This window comes from Sturnus vulgaris, chromosome 3, assembly GCF_052056855.1.
Source record: "Sturnus vulgaris isolate bStuVul1 chromosome 3, bStuVul1.hap1, whole genome shotgun sequence".
NCBI lineage: Eukaryota > Metazoa > Chordata > Aves > Passeriformes > Sturnidae > Sturnus > Sturnus vulgaris.
Genome location: NC_142245.1, coordinates 5,459,008 through 5,485,231, shown reverse-complemented (window position 1 = coordinate 5,485,231; position 26,224 = coordinate 5,459,008). Strand labels below are relative to the sequence as shown.

The 26,224-nt window shown below is 43.8% G+C and overlaps 1 long non-coding RNA gene across 1 annotated transcript in view; it reads right to left on the bottom strand.

The window, feature by feature from the left end:
• LOC148224152 (uncharacterized) overlaps positions 1-17,682 on the bottom strand; it is a 29,653-nt gene extending 11,971 nt beyond the window's left edge. The window contains exon 1 of the long non-coding RNA XR_015802079.1: positions 17,397-17,682. This is a non-coding gene — a long non-coding RNA (uncharacterized LOC148224152). The remainder of the gene's footprint in view (positions 1-17,396) is intronic.
• Positions 17,683-26,224: the final 8,542 nt, after the last annotated feature.

Genomic DNA, 26,224 nt, shown 5'->3' with positions numbered 1-26,224 from the left:
GGAGCATTCCTTGTCCTACTTTCCTCTCCCCTTCCAGCTGAGGCCACCCCGCACCAGTGAGATGAGACATTTCACACACTCCTGTCCCTCCCTGATCCCAGTGAGTGCTGGAGGAGCCCTGCACCTCTGCACATTTGGAAATAGGGAGTTACATTTTGTGGCTTTGGGAGGAAACCTCCTCCCACACACTTGGAATTCACTGTTCAAGAGGAGGCATTTTTGCCTATGCTAGTGAACAGTGAAACGTTTCTCATCCCCTGCTTAGAAATTAATTCATTAATGGCCGAGTGGATCCCTCTGTAGGTGCCAGGCCCTTTCAAGGATTTATAAAAATGATACCCAACACTGCCCAGTCTCAGAGTCAAGAATTTGTGCTGCTGTAAGGTAAAAAGCTGTTAAATCCCACCTGGGGAAACTTCTACCGTGCTGAGGTAAAGAGAGGAAAAAGAAAAAAAAACAATCCTGCTTTTCAAATAACAAAGATTTTGATAAATATCCACCAGAAAGCTTTTACTCTTTCATATGCATTATGTCTATGATTTTTGCTTGGCTTTTCTCTCATTATCTCCCATGTATTTTTTAGGCAAAGGCTGTTCATTTTGAGAAGGGAAATACAATACTGAATAGTTAAAATATTCTCATGATGCCATCCCCATTAGCTCAGGATCCGAGTAGGCAGCATTTGCCATAAATAATGCACAACTTAATCCCTCTGCATTTTTCTGAGAAAACCCCAACATGCTACAAAGTAACAAGAAGGAAAAGAAACACATTTCTGTAAATATACCCAACTCCCATAAACTTCCTAATCAATAACTTTTGTGATACACTGAGCTGAACAAATGATGGTTAGTGAATAATTTCATGACTTTTGGCAGTTTCTACCCCAGAACTGACCGTGAACAGTTTCTATTTTCTTCAGCACATTTTCTTCTACGAATTTTCCCCTAAATAATTTGTATGAACAGTTATTGCTCTTCAGAGCATTTGTGAGTACTGCCCCGTGCCTGCGATTGAATTTGAGCTCTTTCAGACAGTTTTAATTGGGTGCATCACTCAAACAGCATAATTTCCTTTCCTTGACATAACCCTAGCAGCCAAGTCTCTTTGTCTCCACGTTGTAATCTGTTGCTTAATCCAGAATGATGGTCCCTAATCTCTATGATTTGGGAGAGCATTTAGGGACGTGCCACTTTCTGAACTGGTTAATTGCTTTCCAGAATAGAGGTAGGGATAATATCAGCTTTAACGAGTCTCTGAACTAGCATTTGCTGGTCATTAAGAAGTGTAAATTAAAAAGTCACTGTGCCCAGCTGTCCAGTTTCTTCAATCCAGCTGAAAGCCCAGGGGCTGGGGCAGACTGGCATTGGGAATGTCTGTACATGGGGGTGACAGCCCTGGCTCTGCCATCCCTTGGAACCACTTTGCCAGGATCCCTCCAGGTCAGAATGGGACATTTTGGGAGCCTGAAAGATAACACACAACCCAGCTTTGAGCAATACAAGTAATGCAACATGTGAAAACACTCCTAAGAATGGAAATTCAATTGGTAAAGATAGTCAAGGAAGACCCTTCAGAAAAAGAAAGAACAAATCTTACATCACATATAAAACATGGCATTTTCTCAAGATGAATCTTCAGAAAATGTGGCAGTGAACACCTGAAGGTGAAAATGGATTTGCAATAATGGCTTTTTAGAAGAGGATGAATATTTGATTATACTGCCAATGTGTATTTCTAAAAAAATATGCTGAGTGATGCATTTGAGCTACAGTTATTTCTAAAACTGGACAGGTTTTGTAGAATCTCTGCTCTCCCTTCCCCAAGAAGGAAGTTGCCACTAATTAATTACAACTATCTGGAGTACACAGAACAAAGGTGGTAGCTGGAAAGGGAAAGGACATAAAGTTTTTGTTTGACTTTAGAAATTTTGTGCTCTTTAATTCAGTAAGTTTGTGAGTCATCATTGAACACATGAAATTGGGACCTGAGGTTAGCAGTAATGGGATACTGAGTTTTCTCCTTTTATGCAGGAATTCTGTTAAGGTCAGGTATGATGGAAAACTCTTCAAAGTGTTGTTGAAGTGTGGGGGGCAGAGAGGAATGAGGCCCTTCCTGCTCCCATTTCCATCCATCCAGTGCTTCTTACCTGCCACGTGCTCCTTACTGTTCCCAATGCCATGTAAAATTGGATACCAGCTGGAATTTTCTGCAGTGAACTCTATTGGTGGAGGAGCAAAATATTGACAGCCTGATTTTGTAATTGTAAACTCCCCTTTTTTCTTGCCATTGGGCTGTCATTTCAATTTTCTTTAAGGATTATGTTACGCCACTTACGGTTTTACTTCAGTAATTTGTTGATTCAAGTTGTCTTTGGACCCTGTTCACTATTTCTGGCTGAAACTTTCAGATTTAATGTTTTCAAGCTTAATATTTTTCACTGAAAAATGCCCCTGTCTTTAAATATAAACTTTCCCCAGATTTCTGCATTTTTTGGATGAACTCCTGCAGGAGTAAAACCTTACACTCAAGTGTTTTGTTTAGGAAAAAAATCCTGTTTCTGTCCTAAGGAATGAAAACTGAATGGTTCAATTACTCACTTCAAAGCAGCTCTTCCTTCTAAAACTTGGAAACTACATTTCAGTGGAGGAGAGGAGAAGAATGGAACACATTTATTGAACTAAGGCAACTGGAAGAAATTAGAATCACAGGGAGGGGTTTTGTTTGTTTGTTTTGTGCCCATTTCAGAGCAGACACCGTTTTTCAACAAGCTTTGCTGTTCTCACACCAGATGGCTTTATTTTTCCAATACTTAATTTTCCTCACATGCATTTACCCTGCAAGTATCTTGCACATGGAAAGAGGATGGGAATGCTTTTTATTAATCTGCCAGATATTTAACTATGCACTAACTCATCCTGGCATCTGAGCCAAACCTGGGGCACCAGATGATTCAATGTGTATATTCCCAGTACACCATGGAAGAGCAGGAAGGGCTGGATTATCCCTGTTCACTAATTATTAGAGCTACAAAAAGTGGTGTTTGCAAAGCAATGCTTTCAAAGGTTCGATTAATAAATTAAAAATGGCTATCAGCATTTTTCTGGATTCCTGGAGCAGCTCCCCATTTAGCAGGCAGTTGTTTCTCATCCTTGCAGGAATTTGGGGAGCTTGGGGGTTAGACAGAGCAGTGGGGCTGAATTCAGCACTGCAGAGAAACTGCTCAGCTTCTGCAGAAGCTTCTGGGAGGCAGAAATGTGCAATTAAAAACACAACATCCGGCATCCATGTTTGTGTGCATCCATGTTTGTGTGGTGTTTCCAGACCTGCCTTCGTTCCCAGCCTTGAAGTGGAAAAAAACATTTGGAAACAGCTGCAGCAAAGCAAATGCTTGTAGGGCCTTGCAGGTACTCTCAGTATTTATAATAAATGAAGGAATGAGAAGCCACCACATATAAATACATCTCTCCATTTACAGTCTGCCTGAAATCCACTAAATCCCAATTTGGCTGAAAGGAGAGAGGAATGGAGTGAAACTCATGGCACTCACCTAGGAGAAATATTCCAAAAGGTAGCCTATCAGTCTTGAAACCACTTTGCAGCCTTTCTTTTGGTCACCTCAGTAAATGAAATGCCTAATTACCACTTGGACTACTTTCTCTCTGGAGCCAGTGCTCATTAAGAAGTCTCCTGAATTCAGGAGATCAATGAAGGCAGTCTGAAGCTGGGATGCCTCAGTACCCAACACCTCAGCTCAGCCTCTTCTCTTTTTTAATATCCTGAAGGGGCTGGAACAGTTTTCCCAGAATCCAAAATGGGCTTTTCTTCACCACCCAAGTCACAAGTACATTTTGCAGTAACACCTGATTCTAAGAGGAGTGTCTCTGCCAGCTTTTCTGCAAGAGGAAGGTTCCCTTCTCTGTCTCTCCTGTTCCCTCCTTCCCTCGCTGCTGCCCCTCTGAGCTGAGATCCCTGTGTGTGCACACTCCCCCTCAGGACACGGTGTCTTTTTATTTCAATCACATTTCTACAGGCTGCGATATTTTGGAGATCTATTCCTTGAACCACTGGGGCAGGGAACCAAGGGAATATCTCTGCCTTTTTTCCAAACTCTGTTTATTTCATCTGGCCAACTGTGTTATGACTCATTTAATATTATCCTCTTCAGTCAAAATATTACCTACTCTCCACTTAAAACTCTCTTTCCATTCTCCTTGCAGGATCCATTTCAGGATCCATTGTTACAGGACAAATAACCATTAGCACACTATATCGAAGGACTCATGTTCACAGCCACAGAAGTACTGTTCTTCCTTTGAGGGTTTTCTACCAAAATGTTCAGAAGGGAAGTTACAGTTCTGTTAATTTCCCATTTTTGTTTCCTCTAAATATTTCTGTCTGAGAAAAAAAACCAACCAAACAACTAAACCCATTTTGGTGGGTTCAGTAGAATCAGTTCATCTTAATTTTCCAGACCCCTTTAACACAGCTTTGGTAAGCTAGGCTTTGTAGCTTAGAGTGGACCTTACACTGGGGGATAATTTCTGACTCCTTATTAAAAAAACATTTTCCTGGCTTTTTATAACATGCTTCCAATATTGTAATTTCTTTGGCATTTTAACCTTTCAAAAATAATCCTATTTAATGAAAAAAAACCCAAACCAAAGTCTTGTGTAAATGGGATCGGTGAGAGTAACTTATTGGTAAGTGATTTTCAAAAAAGCTACAGGGCAGCAGCAGGGCAGGTCCCAAGAAAAACTCCCCAACTGCAGAAACCAGGACTGATTTTCCAGAATCTCCACTAGCAGAGGCAACACTTGCTGTGCCTCAGCTTTCCTTGCCCAGAGGGAAAATCTCCCACCTCCCCAAGCCTTCTGAGGTGCAGGTTCCTATGGACACGGCTCTCGGTGTGGTTCTTGGCGTGTGTGTGCAGGGCCAGGAGCTGCTCTCAGTGACCCTGCTGGGTCCCTTCCAGCTCAGGAGATTCTGGGATTCCATGCCCAGCTCACTGCTCGCTCCCAGGCCAAACCAGCCTGGCCTTGGACAGACCCTTTGGGCACCGTTTCAGCTCAAACTCAGTTAAGACATTACTGGACACGGGCTTGGCTTTCTCAGCACTGCTGCCTCATTTCAGGATGGACCTAGGGAACAGGGTGGTTTTGAAGGAGACTCAGATCCTGCTGCCTCAGCATTCCTAGCCCTATTTGCCATAAACAAGGAAGAAACCAACTTTAATGAGAACACTTAATGCCAAAATTTTTGCAAGTGCTAATGTTTAACTATCTGATTACATTATTAAGAATTTATTCTATTTTGGAGCCACTGTTTGACATTCTCAGAAGACACATCAGCCTCATTAAGAGGCTGAGAAAGGCAGAAACTGAGCTTGCAAGTGAAATTTAGTTTGTCACTGATGTAGACACAAGCACTTAAATTGTGCCATCTGCCTGCTCGTTCCAGCATTCCAGGAGGATGCTCAGGAGCTGTGTTCCTTCAGCCTTCCCTTGGCCCACGGTACAGGACTTTGCTGCTGCAGTAGCCAATTGATATTGGCAGAAAACAGCATTTGTGTAGAATGGTGAAAGAGAAGGAGAGCTGGATTATACAAAATAAAACTCACAAAAGCAGCACTGACCTTGCAAGTAGCACTGTTGGTACATCAGCAGGGGAATTGGTGTTCTGAGCATTAAACACACCAGACAAACCAAGTATGTCTCTGTCTCCCAGAGGGCAAAGAGGGACCACATCTGGACTCATTTTAAAGTCCCTGGCTTCTAGGTTCTTGTTTGAACAGATATCAGACAAAAATCTGTCTCAAATCTCATTTTTATTTTGTGGTCGCTCTTTCCCTCTTTTTCATCTATTCTCCACGTCACAGAGCTCATTTCCCAACCTGGTGCTGGCAACTGCCTGCCTAGAACGAGGCTCAGCCTTCAAACACAATGAAAGAAAAAAAAACAAACCCTGTAACAGAAGGGGCCGTGAAGGACCCAAGGGCTCCTGGGCCAGGCTCAGCCAGGCTGAGCTCTGCAGGGCACAGCCAGGGAGGGCTCCTGGGCCAGGCTCAGCCAGGCTGAGCTCTGCAGGGCACAGTCAGGGAGGCCTCCTGGGCTTGGGCAGTGCACACCAGCTCTGTAAACAAAGGCAGGAAAAGCAGTTTGTGGAAATCCTGTACATTTTCTTCCTTTCCTTTCCCCTCTCTCCACACAAAGAGTCCCATCAGGAGAAGCAGCCCCTGGTGCTTTACTGGTTTAGGATTCCCCCTCCTGGGGCAGAGCAGCCCTGGGATTCCTGGGATGGTACTGCTGTCCAGCTGCAACTCAGAGCCCAGTGGGCAAGTCCATCAGGATATTTAGGACAGAGAATAAAAGAGTAATAATAATAATAATAATAATAAAAAATAGTGAGAGACACAAGGAGCTCGCCCATCACTGGTGGCTGTCCAGTGGCTGATCACAGAACCTCCCACTTTCTCAGTTCTATGGGACATGAACAAAACTGGGACTGGAAGTTAAGTGGCTCCTTAATGAACCTGCTTATTTCTGGAGCAGAATAATGAAGATTCCTCAGCAGCACCATGAGCTTCAAATGCCCCCAAACACCCTGTGACCTCCAGTACCGCAGTGCTGTGACATGTAGTACACAAGGATCTGTTTGCTAAGATGTGAGTGGGTACTGAGGGAAATAAAAACCCTCTGGGAGAGTTGGGATGTGAGCATGGAAGTGGCTCAGGAGGATGAGAACACAGTGAACCCAACAAAACACAGCCTGGTGGAAGAGAATCCCAGTAATTAATAGGATGTGATGTAAACATGATTGATTTCAGTGTGTATTTACTGCACTGTTCACCAGTGATTTATCTTAATTTTATATTAATCATTAATATATTCAGCTTGACCAGAGAAGTATTATTTTCATTACTCACCATAAAGGAGAATTTTTTCCAAAGGAAAGCTAATTTTACACATAATCCATCATTTGAAATTAGCCCAGCATTCCTGCCTTTTACAGATACAATTAGTGGTAAACTCCTGGGAAAGCTTCTTCTTACACCCCATGGCATCAGCTACTAATGCTCAGCCCACAGGAGATGTTTAAATTGGATATGAGGGAAGGTTTCTGCACTGGGATATCATCAAGCATGCAGTGGGGGAGTCACCATCCCCAGAAATATTTAAAAGCTGTGTGGATGTGGCACCTGGGGACAGTGGTGGCCTTGGCAGTGCTGGGGGAATGGCTGGACTGGGTGACCTTGGAGGGCTGTTCCAACCTAACTCATTCTGTGACCATGAAAACTTCCCTCAGAGGCCAGTACTTACTAGCAGGGTGTAAAATGCCCTTTTCCCCCTGCTGTTCCTGTGCTCAGTCACTGATCTGGATCAATGGCTCAGGAGCAGCCGAGCTGTGCTAACATTGCCCTGTCTGTAATTAAGGACAAGGAAGTTGTGTGGCTGAGCAGGGATGCTCCTCATGTCTGATTGTCTGAAATGGATTCCTGCCTTCAGCAGGGCTGGGAGTTCAGGGCATTTTCCCCATGAGAGAAATAAATATGCCCAAAGCTCTCCCATTGCTTGGGCACTCTGGTACTTTGAACTCCACTTCTGGAGCCACTCAGAGCTGAGGAAATGCAGAGGACAATAAAACCACACCTACTCCTGCCAACTGAAGGGCTCAGCCCATGAACAGCACCAAGCCAGTGCAGTGACTTATAGAGTCAGTGGATCTAGAAAAATACAGTGATTTTTTTTCCTCCCCAATAACTAAAACGATGTACAGGATGTTTTTGTGCCATTGCTTGCATTTGTTCCTGGAATAAGCAAACAGACAGTGTTTGATCCTCCATTAAGGAGCAAAACAAGAGAGTAGAAAGCTTTTCATGTTGCAGCACAAAGAATTTCAAGCAGGTTTTTAGTATTAAAAATGATTCAGTTTAATATGCAAGGTGTCCCCCCAGTAATTATGCCCAGAGAGACCAGCTTCTAACACATGTAAGTATTAGCAAGTGCACAAACCTGAATGATGGAAGGGGATTTTTGCCCTTTCTGAGGAACACTGGGGCTTATTAACAATGCCAAAAATGGTCAAGTCTGGGCAATGGCACTGCTCACAGTTAAACATCTTGGCTTTATGGAGCTGCAAACCTTCCTTTAAAATAATGTGGCCCTGGAATATTGATCATGTCTTTACTGTAAAAGGCAACAGCTGACACTTGATTTTCCATTCTCTTCCACACTGCCCTGCAGTGACTTCAGACATGAGCAAATCCAAGCCTTTCCTAAAGGAGGTGTTAGTGCATGGCAATATTCAGAAGTGAACCCTTTTGTACTTCTGGATGGGAAAAAAAAAATCTTTAAAAAGGAGAAAAAACATCAAGCAGGAAAATACCTTTCCTGATTCAAAACAGTTCTTTCCAGATAGGACAAAGGCAAGTAGATATGTCTGTGTGCAAATTCTAAAAGGCTCTCAGGGAAGAATGATGTTCAGGTTAAAAATAGGTGTAAAACTTGAAGGTTTCTATTTTCTGAAAGGTATTATTTTTTAACCGTGAATTACCAGACCATAGCCTGTCAAATTGGCCCTTAATCATGCAGAAATCAACTTCCATATTTATAAATTCCTGCTGTAACAGGAATCTCTCCTGGTTCTCACTGGTTAAAGAATCCCACACCTCCTGTTGGTGATCACTGTCGTGCAGTGGTGGGAATTACATGGGTAACTTCTCATCCTGACATATGAACATTTTAACTTTAAAACTAATTTGTATATCCTAAGCATTACACAGGTCTGCACAACAGAGTGACAGGAAAAGGAATGGAACAAAATGGAAGTGAAAAATGGCTGGAAAAGGGCTTTTCAGGGCTTGAATTTTCTTTTTTTAACCTCCGAGCCAACCTAGCAATAACTTGTGCTCAGTAAAAGTGCCCCAAAGGACCTCACTGCCCCTGCACACAGCAAAATACATTTTACCACACCTCAGGACCCAAGCTATTTTCTTTCACATCACAATCACAATGAAGGAAACAGAAATGTGGAGTTATTTTATGTGTGACATCCATACCAACACTGGCAATTCCACTGGCAACAGTGAAATTCCAGATGGGAGAGACTGCAGAATTCCTATATCTCCTTTAAATACAGTAAGTGAAACATTCAGCTTCCTGAAAGTGCTTCCCTCTCAAACAACAGCCACAGTGTTCCCAAGGGAAAGCTGGGTCCTACAGCCAGATTGCCATGGTCTCATGCACAACAGGACCTGGGAATAGCTTTGGGAATTCAGCTTCCAGGCAGCCCTTGGCTTGTCAGACAAAGGAATATTCCAGTAGGAGTACCCAGCTCCAGAAGGAGCCTCCATAGAAAGGTCAGGGTATCTCAATCCAATCCTTGATAGCACACTCCAACCTTGCTTAAACTGATTGTTAGAGATTTTCTACCTCAGCAAAGTCCTGATCACTGGGTTTTAGTTTGCAATTTTCTACCTACTTTTTTAAATGAAAATTCCTTCCCTACCATTGCACTTATAGCAAATTGCTGCAGAGTTTGGTGGCATCACAAAATCAACAGCAGCGAAAAGAATATTGAATAGATTTGTTCTGACTTGTGTTGTGAAAGCTCTCTGGAATAAAAGCACCAAACATTCCAGGCTCATCTGTGGCAGGTGGGGAGTGTCACTCTGGAAACGGAACAGATGTTTGATTGCGTAGAAAGGGGCACGAGAAACAGGCAAGTTTATTATGATCACTTTCATGTTTGCACAAACGCACTGAGTGTTACATTTCTAGACATGCAAGGCGTTTCTGAAGAGAGGGTCCCCTTTTTCCGTCCTCTGAAATACACCTTGGTCACTGCTCCCTCAAAGAGAACAGTCTTCCCAAGGAAGCTCATTACACATTGGATCCTGATGTTTGTCTCTACCCACTGCACACAAACAGCCACTGAGAACTATTTGACTGAAGGCTTTTTGAAGAGATTTATTAAATCTGTGACACTAAACTGGGAGCTGGGTGAGTCCCCTTTCATCTTTTCAGGATCACCCAAGACCAGTTTAGTGGGAAACACAGCGGGTGTGTCACACAGCTCGGGCAGGGCAGAGGGACACGGGATTGGAGCACTGGGATGTCACAGCAGGTGACATTCCATGGAACCTTCACTGAACATGCAATTCTGCCTTAGGTTTTTGCACTTGGAAAAGCTCAGTGAAGAATAAACCTGTCTCCAAACTCAGCTCTGTGTGTAAACATCAGCAGTTTAGGCTAAGCATTTCAAAACCTGATTTCATCTACTTGCCACGTAGTTCATTTCCTTGCTGGCTTTGATTAGGTTCTAAATGCCCTGCAAATGCTATGCTTGGCATTTTTTGGGTACTTGTGTGACCTTTACCAGGAAAAGAATTACCCAGGAACAGCTTCCTGCAGCCAGTCAAACACTGAGCACAAAGTAGGTTGATCAGAAAAGCTGGTCAGCATTTCTTAATGACAAATTCTATTCTGGTACGGCCTCTTTTTAAATTATTATTATTGTATTTTTTTGAACAGCAGCAGCATTTCTGGCAGCAGTACAGGTATTTTGAGCCCTGCAAGAGGATTTTCAGTATGCACAGAACTTCTGTAAATTGTCCAGCATAACACAGTGTTCTGCTCTGGTGTTCCAGGATTTGCAGGAAGAGAGGAGGGTTTAGCCTGTGTAAGACTGAGGGAGGGAAGAATTATTCAGACAGGAAAAGGAAGAAGCTGCTCAGAAAATCTCAATAACTTCATATCTGTCTCTTCACTGTACCTGCATTTAGAGCCTGTAATAAGAGTAATAAATTTCTTGACCTGCTCAGAAAAATGGATAAAGAAGAAACTCTCCCAGAGAGTGGGAGCGTGAGCTTAACAAAACAGGAGAAATGCTTTGGGGGATTGAACTTCTGAGTGAAGCCTGGAAAATATTAATTAATCTTTGCTTTCAACATAAAACCCAAACATAATTCAAGACATTCTGGAAGGAAAAACAACTTCTTGTATCAAGCAATGGTAATATTCACAATGTTTCTCACTGCCCAGGTGGGGAGCAAGCCCTGCCTGGGGAAGTGCCTGTCACGGACAGCTGCCCTCAGCAACACAAAATTCCTGTCCTCTCCATACATTTTTTCCATTCCAGCCTCAGCCAGGAATGCCTGGGTGATTTGGAGAGGCGATTAGGTTGCATTCCTGTTATTACAAGTAAGGGAATCAATACTAATTCACTTAGCTTTATTTTATAAGTGGCTAAAGAGATGTAACATCAGCCTCCAACGAGGGAGAACACTTCCTGCGTGTGTTGGAATACTAATAAGAATTGGCTCAAGGTAACCACCCAGCAAGAGCTGTTTGCTCAAGCCAATTAGTTATTAATCAGGAGCTTGCTCATTTTTAAATGTCTGAAAACTTTAAAATAAAGGAAAAATACAGCCTGGAGAGCAATAGCAAACCCAGACACTGCTGAAGTCAGGTGAGAAAATAAAAGTATGTGGCATATGGATTTGTAATCTGAAACAGAGGGTGAATAGAATCTTTCAAAACTCTGAAGAAGTTTAAAACCACCTCTGCAAATGACTCTTCTCTATTCAACACCTGAACTTTACCTTAGGGCTTGGATATACTGCTGTGGAATAGGCATGTTACAGGTTACACATTTCACATCAAAGGGCCAGGGCTGGATGGAAAAATGCTCTGCACAAATATGCCCTTCACTTCCTTGGCTTCTTCCCTGGAGGTCTCCAAGGGCTGAGCACTTAATGCTGAATAACCTTTTCTGGAAACTCTTTGTAGTGGATATAAGCCACTGAGAGAGAACCTGAACCACAGGAGAAACGAACGTCCCTCAGCCCCAGCCTCTGAGTTAGGAACAACCTTATTTCTAAATCCATCCAAAATCCACCCCAGTTTAACTGCAGAGCAAAGTCCTTTAGTGTAATTATCCTCCACCAGCAAACTCAGTGCTGCTGCAGCCACTGAGCCCTGCACTGTCCTAAATCAACAGGAGACCCAAGGCAATCCAGGATTTTCAGGCTATTGGGCCTGGCATTCAGTGACACCCTGGTTGCAGCAATGGCCATTCCCCTCTCCAGCTGTTCTACCGCATTCTCCCTTCAAACCCATCACTTCCAGTTTTGCTAAAGACCTACAGAGGTTTCAGCTGGCTTAAACAATCCAGTTTCCCAGGATAAGAAATCAATAACCATTTAATATTTAAGCAGCTTACAAGCCACAGCTGAGCTCTGGATGTGGCAGCAGTGCTCCAGCTACAGGGAATTTTTGCAAACCCCAATGTCCAGAGCAGGGAGCTGTTAAATGGCTCCTGCTTATCTCTATTTGAGAGCCCAGCACCCACCCACAGAACAAACACTGCTCGTGGTGCCTGCCAGTGCTGGCTTTTCCCCATTGGGTGCATCCCATTGCAGTCTGGGGGCAGCACTGACAAGGAGGCCATGATGGGAACACAACTCCCAGTGAGCCAAAGCTCCGGTGGGAAGTGCTTTATTCCCTCTGCCCATAAAGCAGGTTCTGGGATCCATTATGCCCTGGCAGGTGATCCATGGCTGCTCTGCTCTCCCAGGATATGTTTTGCCGTGGGTCAGCTCCTGAGAACATCTTCCATGACTCTGCAGAAACAGAGCACTTAAAAGAGGGTTTCTGTGCCAAGTGGATAAATGCAGCCAGATGTTATGGACTGGTTGGGAGTTCAGCACGAGGAAACCACAAAATCATACAGAGACTGTACACAAGGAACCTTCACTCAGGTATTTCCTTTGGACTCAGAGGTATCACTGCCAGGAAAGAGCTCAAAGGGCAGGTGAGGCATGAAAAAGAGCTCAAGGGAACAGCTCCACTGATCCCACTTAAGGTCCTTCCCCTGCATCTACATGTGTGCATTGACACAAAGAGATGGCAACTGGAAAGTTTCCAAATATGTTTTCATCTCCACTTGGTAGGTGAGAAGGAACAGCTCAAACAAGTATAAATATATATATATTATGTGTCTAAAAGTTTATAATTTGTAGATGTATTTGGCAGACTAGATTTCTTTTCACATCGAAGGAAGGCTTAAAAGCAAAATAATCCCTTCTCTTTTCTAAGCTGTGTGAATACTTTAACAGTGAACACATTAAGTTTTAAAGGAAATCAATGTTATTTATTCCAAGCCTTTAAGAAGAGGTAAGAAACCTGAAACAAGGATTTTCTGCAGATAAAGACTGTTGGGTCCTTGTAATCCTCAGCTCGCTTTTTTAGCCTGAGAAAATGTATTCCTTTGTTGCAGATAGTTGGCTGCTCCTGAACGTCCCTAATCCGTGAGGGGCAGATCAGCAATGGCTGAGTTTGCAAGCAATGAAAGCCCTCATTAGGAACGGTTTTTGTCATCTCCCAGCAATGAAGAGATTGCTGCCACACGATGCACTCATCAATCAGCATTGTCCTTTCCCGAGTGATAATTCTGTTTATTTTCCTACATCTCCTCGTGGCAGGAAACAACTGAATTGAGAAGAGAGAGAACAGGCAGCTATGATTCCCTCAGAATTTGTGTGTGTCTCCCCACTCTGCTTTTTTTCTGTAATTTCTCATTCCTGAGCTACTTCGTGAGGGCAAACAGGGCATGTTCTCTGAGATGGACTCTGCTGTGAAAAACCCCTTAATTTCTATGAACTCTTGGTTTTTAAAAATGCTTGATGACTTTCAGCTTTGAGGAGCTCCAGAACCATCTGTGACCTGCAGGGGGGATTGGGCATTCCCTACTAAGTGTGCCACAGGATGGATTTCCTGCCACAGGCTGTTAAAAGCCACCCCAGTGTCTCCTGTGGGGCTCTGAGGACACGTTGTGGTTTCCCAAGCTTCAGTCAGCATTTCCAGAAGGCAGCTACCAGCAGCTGTTTACAGGAGCAAACACCCAGTGACAAACAGTTCCTGGAAGTATCCAGCCTCTGACACATTTTTCAAGGAAGCCAAGGCTGACAGGCTGTCTTTGACCGGGTATCAATCAACACAAGAGCAGCAGCAGCAGCTGATCACAGCCATCACTGCAAAGCACTGGGCAATGGCATTTGGAGAGGCACAGGGAACCAGGAGATGGGAATTGGCAGAATTCTGCTCACAGACACTGAGAGTCCAACAGCCCCAGGAGGGGAATAACAAAGCAGAAGGAAAGCCCTTGGAGTAGCACACTCCAAATCCACCTATCCCACAGGCAGAAAGCAGAGATCCAGGCCTATTTCATGTTTCTGGCAGAGCAGCCCAAGTCACAATAGAACAGATTAGCTGAGAAATAGCAATAAAACCTCGTTACCCTGCTGCTGGTGCCTGTTGTCACTGAGGGTCTGAGGGGTGTTACTGCAGGGAGTGGGCAGCAACAGGGACCTGCAGCCTCCAATTCCCAATGGGTGCATTTGCCAAGGACAGCTGAGTCTCTGGCATGACACACTGGAGACCCACCTGGCACGGGAGTTTTGGTCAGAGCTCTTAACTACAGGGACTTGCCAGTAGAGTTTTCCAGGAAAAAAATATGTCACTATCACATTTACTCGTCAATTACTGCTAATAGAAACAAATAACTTGCTTACTTAAAGTAATTACAAACCTCGTGCTAAGAAACAAAAATTGAGTTAAGCAAGCACAACTCATTTCTTCACCATTTCCCCACTGGCAAAATAATTAAATTACATTTTGCAATTTTTAGGAATGCTTAGTATAAATCACTGATTTTACTCTAATAACATGATTGAGTAGTCTACAATTTTTTCAGGAGTTGCAAACACTTTCACCACTCCAGATTCTCACCCCATAAAAAAAGCAAATGAACATATTGAAATGGTTTTACTTGAAACTTCCTTCGTATCCCCACGAGCTACAGGAGCATTGTGCAGATGTTTTCTCTTACCCAAGTATTTGCCAGCTCTGTCAGGAACCAAATGACAGAGAGGAATGCAAACCTACCTCAGCATGGTGGACAATTTTCTTTTCCTTTGACCATGACAGCCTTTCCAGGGGAACATAAAAGAGGAGACTTTTAACACAGGGTTTCTTTTTTTGCAAGTTACTATTTTCCTGTTCCCATTAAAGGAACCTAATGACCAGACCTCTGTCTTCTGAAATTCTACCCTTGTTTCCTTTCATTTGATTTCTTTCAGATTTCTTCCTAAACTTTTCTCTTTGATGCCCACCTGGAGCTTAAAATGCTTTTTTAGGCTGTGCTGATCCTCTTCAGAAGTTCCTGGCTCCTTAGGGAAGCACAAAGCTGTGCACACCCACGTTACAGAGACTCCTCTCACCTCAGCTGCTCATTCTCCAACAGGTTTGAGCTGAATCAGTGCTCAAAGAATGACAGAGCTGCATTTCATCTCTCCATCTTCCTCCTCCTCCAATAATTTAACTCCTGGGGTAGTTAATGACCAACTCCAGCTATGTTCTTAAACTTTAAATCAGCCTGTGGCCACTTGCACTTGGGCTGGATTTACTGCTGTTAGGATCTGCATTGTTGTGTTTAGCTTTTCCAAGATAACTGTGTTGTTTTATGCTTTTGACATAACACAGACACCGAGATGCCTTTTTTCATCATCTCACAAGTATCTCAGCTAATCAGCATTTCTGTTTCGTGGTTACAGTCTCCTGGCAACACAACTTTATCTCAAACTGCCCCTTGTTGTTTTGGAGACCCTGTGCCCAGAGCATGGTACATCTTTTGTTTTCCCAAACACACTCAGTGCTTTTCCTTGTTCTCCTTGTGATTACCCATCGCTGGCCTGAAATAAAGCACCAGGAATATGCTAACATTTACACACAGACTGTTCCTGTTTCTGATTGTTCCCTTGCATATGATCCACAGCTCTGTCACTGAGTAAACCCTTCCTTTACAGAAAAGAAGGAAAAAGAAAACCCCCCAAACACCAAAAAAGGCTTTGGAGGCTCAACTGCACTTTTCCAAGAGAGCATTCACACATCCCAGCTGTTTCAGCCTTTCAGGCCTGTGGAAGAGGCTTACAGACTTCAAACAAGAGTTGGGGAGGCTCTTTAAGAATATGCTACTCATCATTTCAGACTCTGTGACGCTGACAGCTCCAGGGAGGACACCTGCACCTGGCAGTAAGTCAGGGCAGCCAGTTTCCCCCGATCATCTGCAGCCCTGATTGCCAGCACTCCAATCGTGTCAGCTCAGACAAAAGCAGAGATACCTTGGACTGGCTCTCTCCCTGTCCAAGGCATTGAACACAATTTAACACAGACATTGAGCCTCAGCTTCACCTGCATGTCATACCCCACACACATAATGATGCTTACAGATGTTTCTTGAGCCCTGTTTCTTCAGGCTCTGATGCAGAAATAAATGTGGGGCTTTTTGTATAAAAGCTAGACAGATAAAGTGAAAGACTTGTATGGCACCAGCAAAGTGGCTTAGGTAGTCATGACAACCACGTCAGTGCTTATAAAACTTCCCTTCTTCTTAATCTTTTTTGCAGTTTAGATAGCACACATGCGAGCTGTAAAAAGCAGTATCTGATCTGCAGCAATAACACGAAAAGTAAAATGTTCTCAGCAGCCACCACAGGAGGCTGAGACACTGACAGCTGCTGGGGTCATTACCAGCAGTTCTGTCCAGCTCCCAGAGGGACTCCTCAGTGTGCCCAGGCCTAGGAGAGACCACGGGCCTTATCCCAGATTTGGGAGTGAGCAGGGATGGGCAGGAGGGAGAGGGTTAATGCTGCTTTTATGGGAAGAAGATCAGACACTAAACACACACAAGCACATTATGAATGTATTCAAATCCCCACATACTTACAGTTTCCTTCTTCATCTGAGCCCAGGAGGGCTCTGCTGCTCAGCCCCAACTCAAGACACAGTGGGCTCCTACAAACCAGCCTTCCTTGAGCAAGAATCAACATCCATCTTTTGCTTTCAATCTTCTATGCTCATTACTTTTTCACCTACTTTTCAATGTGGGAATTTAAAATCCCTCTCAGCCTTATCATTCACAGGTGGAAACCAAAGCACACCGGAAATAAATACCTCTCTCCATCCCAGAGAGAAGTGAATGGATTTGCTTCCAGCAAAAAGGGAGCAGCTGCTGTCAATAAGACAAATGACCCCCCTCTCTAATCAAGTGATAAACTCAAGAAAATAGCAATGCTTTATATTCCTAAATCTGCTAAGAATCATATGTTGCTTCAAAGGAAAAAAAAATGGTTGGCATCTGGACTCTAATAACTGAACTCACCTTCATGTACTATTATTGTTAAGAGGTATAATTTACTAAAGTAAAAAACAAAACCTTTTTTTATAATAAAGTAACTATGGTCAGCACGCTCATTTCTTTCTTCTTTCTCTCAGCTGTGAGGAATAATTCTGTGACATCTTGAAGAATTCCCCAAGTTCACGTGCCACTGAACTTACAAGGTCTCCATCAGCAGTCTCAGGGAAACAGCTCCATCTTCTGGGAGGCAGTCCTGCCGTGGCCGGGGAGGGAGCGGTGCCGCTTCCAGCGGCTCCTCCCGTCCCTTCCCGGGGTTACCAGCGGTGCTCTCAGCGCACGATGGCTCAGGAATCACCTCTCTGGGCTGGTTTGCACTGCCAGAACTGCTGAAGCAAAGCAGAGGGGCTGAGTTAACAGCGACTTAACAGCCAATCCATGGCAATAAAAGCATCCCACAAAACCAGCGAGCACAGCAGAGACACTCCCGGGTATCCCAAACCCAGGAGACACGGGTGTAAAACAAACATCCTTGGGATGATCCCTGCCACGAACAAGTTCCATAGTTCCCAACACAGGAATTAGTGACACCACATACAAAATAGGTACCAAGATTAGCAGAGCAAATGCCTGACAGGAATCTTCTCCAGCAGGTAGAGATTGGATGTTAGCTATTTGTTCTACAAAATGGGGAAAACTGCTCTCAGGATTTGGGACACTGCATTTGGCAGTGTACAAATGGCAGTTCGGGATGGAAGCTTTGCATTTGTTTCCAGCTCAAAAGCCTCACGTGGTGAATTCTCTCCTCCCGTTAATCACAAGCACTCTGTTCCACAAAAGCTGGGAAGGAGTTCCCTGAGTGATGCTAAGGAATCCTCGACTTAAAATTGTTTCATCAGCTGTGATTCTGCTTTAAGCATGTGAAATCTGACTGAAGTCAAATAACCAAACACCTGCCTCACCTTCCCAGGAACATTAATGCTAATTGTTGAGAACTTTCTGTTCATTATACACATAATCTTTCTTTCAGTCTTAGACTTTCAGTCACTTTAATGCAGCTTTTGACAGCACGGGAGTAACCACCTTCATCTTTAGGTTCCTGTCCCCTTTGCTCATTAACTACAGAGCAAAGAACTTCAATTACCTACAAGGGTAACTGATCTTATTACATGGCTCCACCTTTCCCCCCCCCCCAGAAAATAATGAGCCTGACACTTATACAATCCAAACTTCCCTGGTGGATCCCAGGGAGCTGTGCATGGTGTTCCTGGACTGACCTGGAGGGAAGGGGATTCTTATCAAGCAATGAATGAGGACAAATCATCATTCTTAGAAGATATTCACGACAAAAACCTGCCTGCACCACCACCTGTAACATTCAGAGGTGAGAGCTCTCCAAGGACACCAACAAGAGTACATTTACCATTCCTTCTAGGTTTGTTTGGTTTTTTGTTTGTGTGGAGTATTTTTGACGGGGGCAGATGCTTTGGGGGTTTTTTTGGTGTTGATTTTTTTCATAATACTGACTTAAAGCTTGGTGTGTATTTTCGGTTTAAATACATTGGTTGTACATTGACTGATCGGTGAAAAAGAAACCACCCCACATTTCTAACACAGCAAAGAACCCATCGAAGATGCTGCCTTGTTTCTCTGATTGTGGAATGACTGAGACCAGAAAGGAATGGCACCAGGTTAGTTTAATCACAGGTGATGTCCTGTGAATTTTCTTTCTCTAGGTGAATTGAATGAATTGTGTTGATCTCCTAAATCACATGGAACATTTCCTCCCAGCTGGGCCCAGAAGACAAACATCAAGTTCCTTCTCCAAGTAACAGGATAAGAGAACAGCTTCACTCCACAGTGAAGGATTTCCTGGCTCCATAAAATGCTTTCACCCACTTTTTTTGTTCCTCTCTTTGTCTGCCCCTCCAGCACACAGATGGAATCAGTGTCAGAGATTTATTTTAGATGTTTTCTCTCCCTAGCTCCTTCTTGAAACTTCACTCTCAACTTTTGCTGAATTTAGTACAATGCATCTAAAACTTTTCTTAGACCTGCAGATTTCAGAAGGATTCTGCCTTTCTCCAAGAGCTCTGCAATTCCTTTTAGCACAGCAAGCCCAATGTCCAGGAAGTCTAACAGAGCCTCATTCATTGAATCACAAGGGTTTTGCCCAAGGAGCTCCCTGCAGCCCTGCCTCCCTCAGAGAGCTGCTGGGAGCCTATTCCTGCAGGAAACACGGAGCCACATCGGTCTGGGCTCCACCAGGAGCTGCCAGGTGCTTGTCACAGCTGTGCCTCTCCCAGTGTCCTCCCTGGACCCTCCTCTGCCATTCGGTACCAACCCAGGTGCAGTGGTACACACAGACCCTGGGTTTCTCTAAACTCTCTCTGCAAAGTCAGGAGAGGTCAGAACTGCCATCCAAAAATAACTTAGTGCCGAGCTTTAATCAATGAACTTCAAAGGATTTGCTGATCCAGCCTGTAAAATACAATTTTAACTCCTCGTCCTCGGTGCAGCTTCCTGTAAAATGGATCAACAGGAAAACCCCCACTGCAGCTCCAACTTAAGGTCCACAAATAGACAAGGCCACTAATAAGTATTTTATTGGTGCTCCATAGCAACACTGAGGTGGTTTTGCTGCTCCTACAAGTCACACACTTGCAGGAGGATACAAGAGTTTGCCTTCTCTGTTTGCCATCCATGAGGGCAAAGAAGATCAGGCAGCCAAAAGAAGAGAATCCCCATCACTGCTGGAGCAGCTGCCTCCCAGCCCTGAGGCTCCATTGCAGCATTTTCTGGTACCTTTTTACTCACAGCACTCCTGGATGCTGCACTCATTTAAAGGCCTGTGTAATGCTTGGGAGGGTGTGGATAAACAGTGGCCAGAAGCAGAGTTTTAAAATGGCAAATCACCCTGTTCATAGGGAGGGAGGCAGAATTCTTTTCCTCTCTCCAAGGCAAAGACTTCACTCAGCTTCCTGTCCCTGCTGCTTCATGGGACTTGTCTTGACTGCAAGTTTTCCCTTTTCCAGGATGTCCCAAGGGAAATTGCCACCTGCCCTGTGCCTGCTGGACAGAGACCTGCTCAGGGGCCTCTCAGCAAGCTTTGCTCCCTGTTTTCTAGGCAGTGTAAATGACCTGGAGCACACCAAAGCCCCCAGTAGCCATGGCACTGATGCCACCAGGGAGGAAGTGCCCACACGTTCAGCACAGCACACCAGGAGGAAATATTTGAGGAGAGCTGAGCCAATGCCCCACTGAGGAGATCCATACATGTGTTTTTCACCCCTCAGCTCCTGCATCTCCTGTACTCAGCACATGTCAAAGTCAGGTGATCAATTACAAAAAATAAAAATTCAAGTATTTACATTATAATTGTAAGTGCTGTGAGTCCCTCAGCACTTAACTGTGAAATAAAAATGAATCCTAAACCAAAAAAGGCAGCCCAGTGCTGTTCCTGCCGTGTCAGACCCACCAAGTACTGGGGCTTTGCCACGGGAAGCACAAGGTGTCCTGGAATACCTCAGCAAAAATATCCCATTGACACAGACAAAGGCAGCACCCCACTGGCTCTAAGGTGCAGCTGACATATGGTACATTTTGCCTCATCTGTGAGTCATTTTACTGCCTGCTTTTGCCTAACTGTTCTTTTTTTCTCTTTTTTTCAGCAGGACTCCAAGAGAGTGATAATTAATTTAAAAATAACCATGGACTCCTTTTCAACTTTTCCAGACTAAAACTGAAGTTCACCCACTGGAGTCAATTGTAATTAGACACATTTTACCACCTTGTTTTCCCAACCTCTAAAAAGGGTTTTCCTCAGAGGATGAAAACTTTAATCAACTGAAAGGTCCCATGTAGGTTATAATTCCTTTTATTTTCCTCTCAGGAAGATGTGCCTGACCAAAACCCGAAGTGCAGGAAATGCAAGGATTTAGAACAGAAGCCTGAAAGCTGCAGCAGGAAATCCAGAATATCCATAGCTGTACATATTCCAAACCATGACTATTTTATTGACACCTTTACATCAGCACCCAGGGCAGAGTGGGGACCAACAGCATCCTCCTCTTCCCTTTTTTCTCTACCCCATCTCCCCATCACGACAGGTGAGTACAGAATGAGGGCTTTAAACTTCAAAATACAGGATCTTTGTCCTCAGACACAGAACAACCACCCAACAATGAGAAGCCATCACTTCAAGGTATCACAAGGCTATTTATAACCATTTGAGTTTGTTAGAAGGTTGGCATGGCTGACTCCTGTACGCAGCATCCTTCCACACTCATTAAAATCATCTCTTTTTGTCAGAATTTCAACCAACTCTGCACCAAACAATTTATGCTTTTCCACAGGAATTTTTAAATTCTGAAATACCTGGAGATAACTAGAGGAACCTTCAGCTGTCTGTCAGGAGAGCTCTTCTAGAGATGGAGAAGCAGAGCCTTCCTAGCTATGTCTTTGAGATAAACCAGTGAATAAGAATTCCAACAAGAACACAAAGTGCAGGGCATAAAGGATTCACACTAAGTGACTGCTTTGGGGTTTCTGAGGCTCCAGGAAGTTTAAATACCCACTGATTTTTGCAGCTAAGAAAGCAGCTACTGTGTTTGTGGGCAAAATGCTTTCAGAGGCTCTAAGTGATGCACTGGATGAAAAAATTAATCATGCACAGTTGAATAAATTTCTTTAAAGGAGAGGGATAGCCACGGTCTGACCCTCACACAGCCCAGCTCTGGCTCCTTTGTGCTTCTCTAATGGAACGAGGAGCAGCAATTCTGGTACTCCTGAGGGCAGGGGGGAGAGAAAATCACTGCCTGCCTCCCAGCAGCACCCAGGAGAACCTACCTGGCACAGACCCCCTCGTTATCCTCAGCAATTTCATTCCTGCCTTTCCATTTTAGAACCTACACAGTGTTGAAGTAAAGCCTGGGGGAGTTTGCTGCTGAGCTCCAGGTAAAGTTTATTTGCAAATATATTTAAGGCACTTCCTATTAAGTGTTGGTGGAGACTGGCCAATAATAGATACAAAACCCTTCCTAAAAGGCAGTGGCCAAAGGATCTGAGATTGCTGGCACCACAATAGTGACTGGAGAAGGGAAAAGGGAAGAACACTGCAGCAGTATGGTCACATTCCCTTGTTTCATATTCCCACCTGCTTGCTAAGCCACGCTGAAGAGAAGTAGGTCTGGTTTACAAAAAGGCACTTTCAAATACGGGTTGTTCCACTGCCATTTTGATGATGTGAGAAATAAATAGCCTGTAAAAGGTATTTTCTCTACCCCCATTCTGGCTGTATGCACTCAAACCCTTCTGGAAGGGACGTCACTGCCATCCTAATGAACATTTTATAAGAAAACAGACTTTTTAAAGTTAACACAATTTGAGGGCCACTCACCTCCCTCTGTAACCTTTATCTGTACATACATTTCTCCATAAAGTACAAACAAAAATCTCTGTGTCAAACAGCTCAGTGTCAAAAGACCAATGAGTCATGTACCATAAACTATAGAGACTCCCAGGAGCTTTGTGCAACTGGAGCAGCAGCATGCAAACAATAAAGCAGAAAAAATATCCAGAATGTGCTTTTCCTGCTCAGCCAGTCGATTTTGATTATTAAATGGTCACAGTGCAGCTCTCACCTCCTTTTCGTGCTCCCTTCTCGTGAGTGTCCTGACACTGGAGACTCCTTGATTACCAGAAGTTTTGATAGCTATAAGAACCATAGCAGAGAAATAAATGAATGTGGATCACAGTGGAAACAGGCAGTGAAGATTTATTTCTACTTTCCAAAAGTGATTTATTTTTTTCTTTAAAAAAAAAAGAGGAAAGAAAAGTGCACATTCCACTGTGTTAGATTTCCACACATCTCAGTCTGTCATGTACCAAAGTGCTGGGGTCAGTTCCTTGTGTCAGAAAACACATCTTAACTTGGGAAATAGGAGGATTTTTGTTTATTGACAAAAATTGCATTTTTGTGATCAATAATACAGAACCTGTGGGCACAAACCCAGAAACTCAGCAACAGCTGACTGGCTGGATTTGAAGGAACATGCCATGTGTACTTTCAATAAACAGCATAACCAGGTTCACTTAATGTTGCTTAATGCCATGATTTAGGTGAAATCCTATGAAATGGGAAGAAAAAAGCTGTGCAGTGTACTCCCATTGTTGACCTAAAAATGATGAAGTGCCAAGCATGAGCTCCATGATAACAACACACCAGGAATGCAGGTGACTTCTCCAGAATTCAAAGTCAAATGCTAATTTGTCTCTAAGTAAATCATGATTATATATTATTAAGCCAATTTGCAAACCAAGCTTAAAAGATGTATAATTAACAAGATGTGTGTTCCACATTGGTGGGGAAGAAGGTATTTTTAGCTCTCCTGTGTATCACCTACACCATGTCAGATGTGCACTCCTTCCCATCACCTCTGCAGTTCTCTTGCACCTTCCTGGACTGGGAAGTTGGCTTCCATCCTGTCCCAGTGGTACTGAACACACACAGCTCCTCTACATTACCACAGAGCCTGTTTCTCTTTTTGGAGGCCACATCTCACAGCCTTTTAGCTTTCCCTTTTTAGGAAAAGCTGCTTTGGGTGTCCCTCTGGTGATTGCCCTGATGGAAAGTCCATTCACTGATGAAGAAACAGCAGCAGTCACCTGGTTCTACACCCTCCTCCCCAAAAAAGACTCTTTATAGACAGAGCCTGTGTTTGAAAAAGAGAGGACCCTTAAAATGAGATGTAGCAGTTCTTGCTCTGCAAACTCTCAGGGTAAATCCAGATTAATTTAATTGACTTTAGTGAAATCCTTGCAAAACATTACAGACACAAGTGAAAAGCCTGAGGATGCAGGGGACAGGAATATACTGCAGTGCTGGATGGGAAAAAGTAATCCAGCAATATGAGTGCTTTTGTGTTTTGTTTTTTTTTTTTTAAATCCTGGTAAGGAAAAGTACTTCAGAGAATGAACTCTCTAAAAGCTTCAAGTATGTGATTATGCCTCATGAAAACCAGTGCAACTAAGGATAGACCTTATGAGAGGTGTGCTTTAAAGCACGAGAGTAGAATTTTTCCCTAGACTTGGCTTTAATTCCTTACTTTTTTTCTACATTACAATTTCCCAGCTCTTGTTATTTATCCCCTCCCTTTCAGGGCTTGCCTTACACATTCTCAGGAGCACCTCTTTATACCAGCACACAGAACATTTATTTTTCCCGAAGTTTTTATATCTAAAAAGTTTTTGACTGTGAGGAAAGCCAGAAATAGTCTGAAACCTCCCATACATGCTCCCAGAAGTGACTTTTTAAATCCCCTCCTTGCACCCCAATGCTTGCTAAATACAGGTGTGGGCTGGGGGTAACTCAGCCAGTCTCACCAGGAGGGTGTGAAGAGCTGAAGATGATAAAGAAGAAAGCTCCAAATGTTGTGTGACTGCAAACACCACAGGATTGCACTTGCCAAGTCCACGATGAACTTGTCAGAGGTTTATCCCTTGCTCTGAAAAGGCTTTTGAAAACTGGAATGATTTGTTATTTACACAAGTGCACTGACAGAAACCTCAGTTATGGATGTATCCTTTGCATTTTTTACTGGGAATTACAATTCCCCACAGACATGCAGGTTTGACTTCAACAGCAGCTTTTTGTCATCTCAGCCCAGTTATGCAAGCACAGTTCCATGTGTGATTTTCCTCCAATTCTGTACAGCCTTGAAAGCAAAGTTTGTGACTAACAATTAAAAGCATGGTTCCCAAGGCTAATGTCTGCCCTCTTCACAAACTAAACATTACAGCCACTGTCCTTTTTCATTCCTGTGAGGTCCACTAACAAGTTTCCCCATGTTCCACCTTCTTTGGGATAAACAAGAGGTGAGAACAGAGGAAAAGCACATTTACTAAATCTAAAAATATATATACATACTTGCCAGGAAGCTTTCACTGCTATTGCTGTTTTAAGTCCAAAAGACAATCTCTCCAAGAATCAAAGTAATGAATTCTTCCCATTTAAATCCAGTAAATTGTCACAGATCCAAGGAGTCAAGTCAAAACAGACCAGCTGAGCTACTGAGCAAGACACCAAAGCACTGACCCATGTGGAACTGAAGAAAACAAGGAGCATGTTCTCCTGCCATCCAAAACCCCAACGGCCTCTGTGCTCCCAGCCAGACCTCCAGGAAAGGAGCTCTGCCCTGGAGAAGGATGCTGCAGGCCTGTGGGAGGATGCACATCACACCCCAGTGCAGCTCTAACTTGGCTGGTTGAAAAAGTGACAGCCAGCGTGACTTTGCACCTTCTACACCATTCTCCTGTCTCCCAAAAGGAATATACCAGGAGTATCATGGAACAAGTCCAGCTTATATCCTGCAGCTGCCTCTCTGGAGCTGCTGAGGCTCTGCTGGCTCCTGTGGCCACAGGCTGGCACAGATCAGAGCCACCCTCGTGTCTGGGAAGTGTCACAACTGTCACTAGTTCAGGGCTTGGATTGTGGTTTATGCTACGCCGGTCCCACCCTTCACCTGCTGGTAACTCCTGCGTCCCCTGACACACCCACATGGTTTCATGTTCTTCAGTTTATTCCTTACCATCTGCTACTCAGATGTTCCAGCTAAATCAAATTTTACTGCTCCCATTCTCTTTGAAATACACTCCTTTGCCCTTTTGTAGCTCCTCTGATCAGCTTTAGAGCATTTACTTTGCATGCAAACACCGAGCCTGTAATTCTGAGCACTTGCTCTGATTTAAGCAAACACCACAGCCGGGTCAGAGCATCTCTGAGGGCCAGGGGCAGCCCATGCACTGCTCACAGGCCATCGATCAAGTCTCAGACTCACAGCCTTCCAAACTGCTGATCAACAACTGGTATTTCCCCTCACTTGTTCCTAAGCAAAGAAACACTCCTTTCTCCTTCAGATTTACTTTAGCAGTGCCAGGATAAACCCCACTCCCCTTTGGGAGAGAACTCTCAACTGCTGCAGGGTCAGGAGTGTCCCTGCAGGACACACAACACTGCCACACACACTCAGCC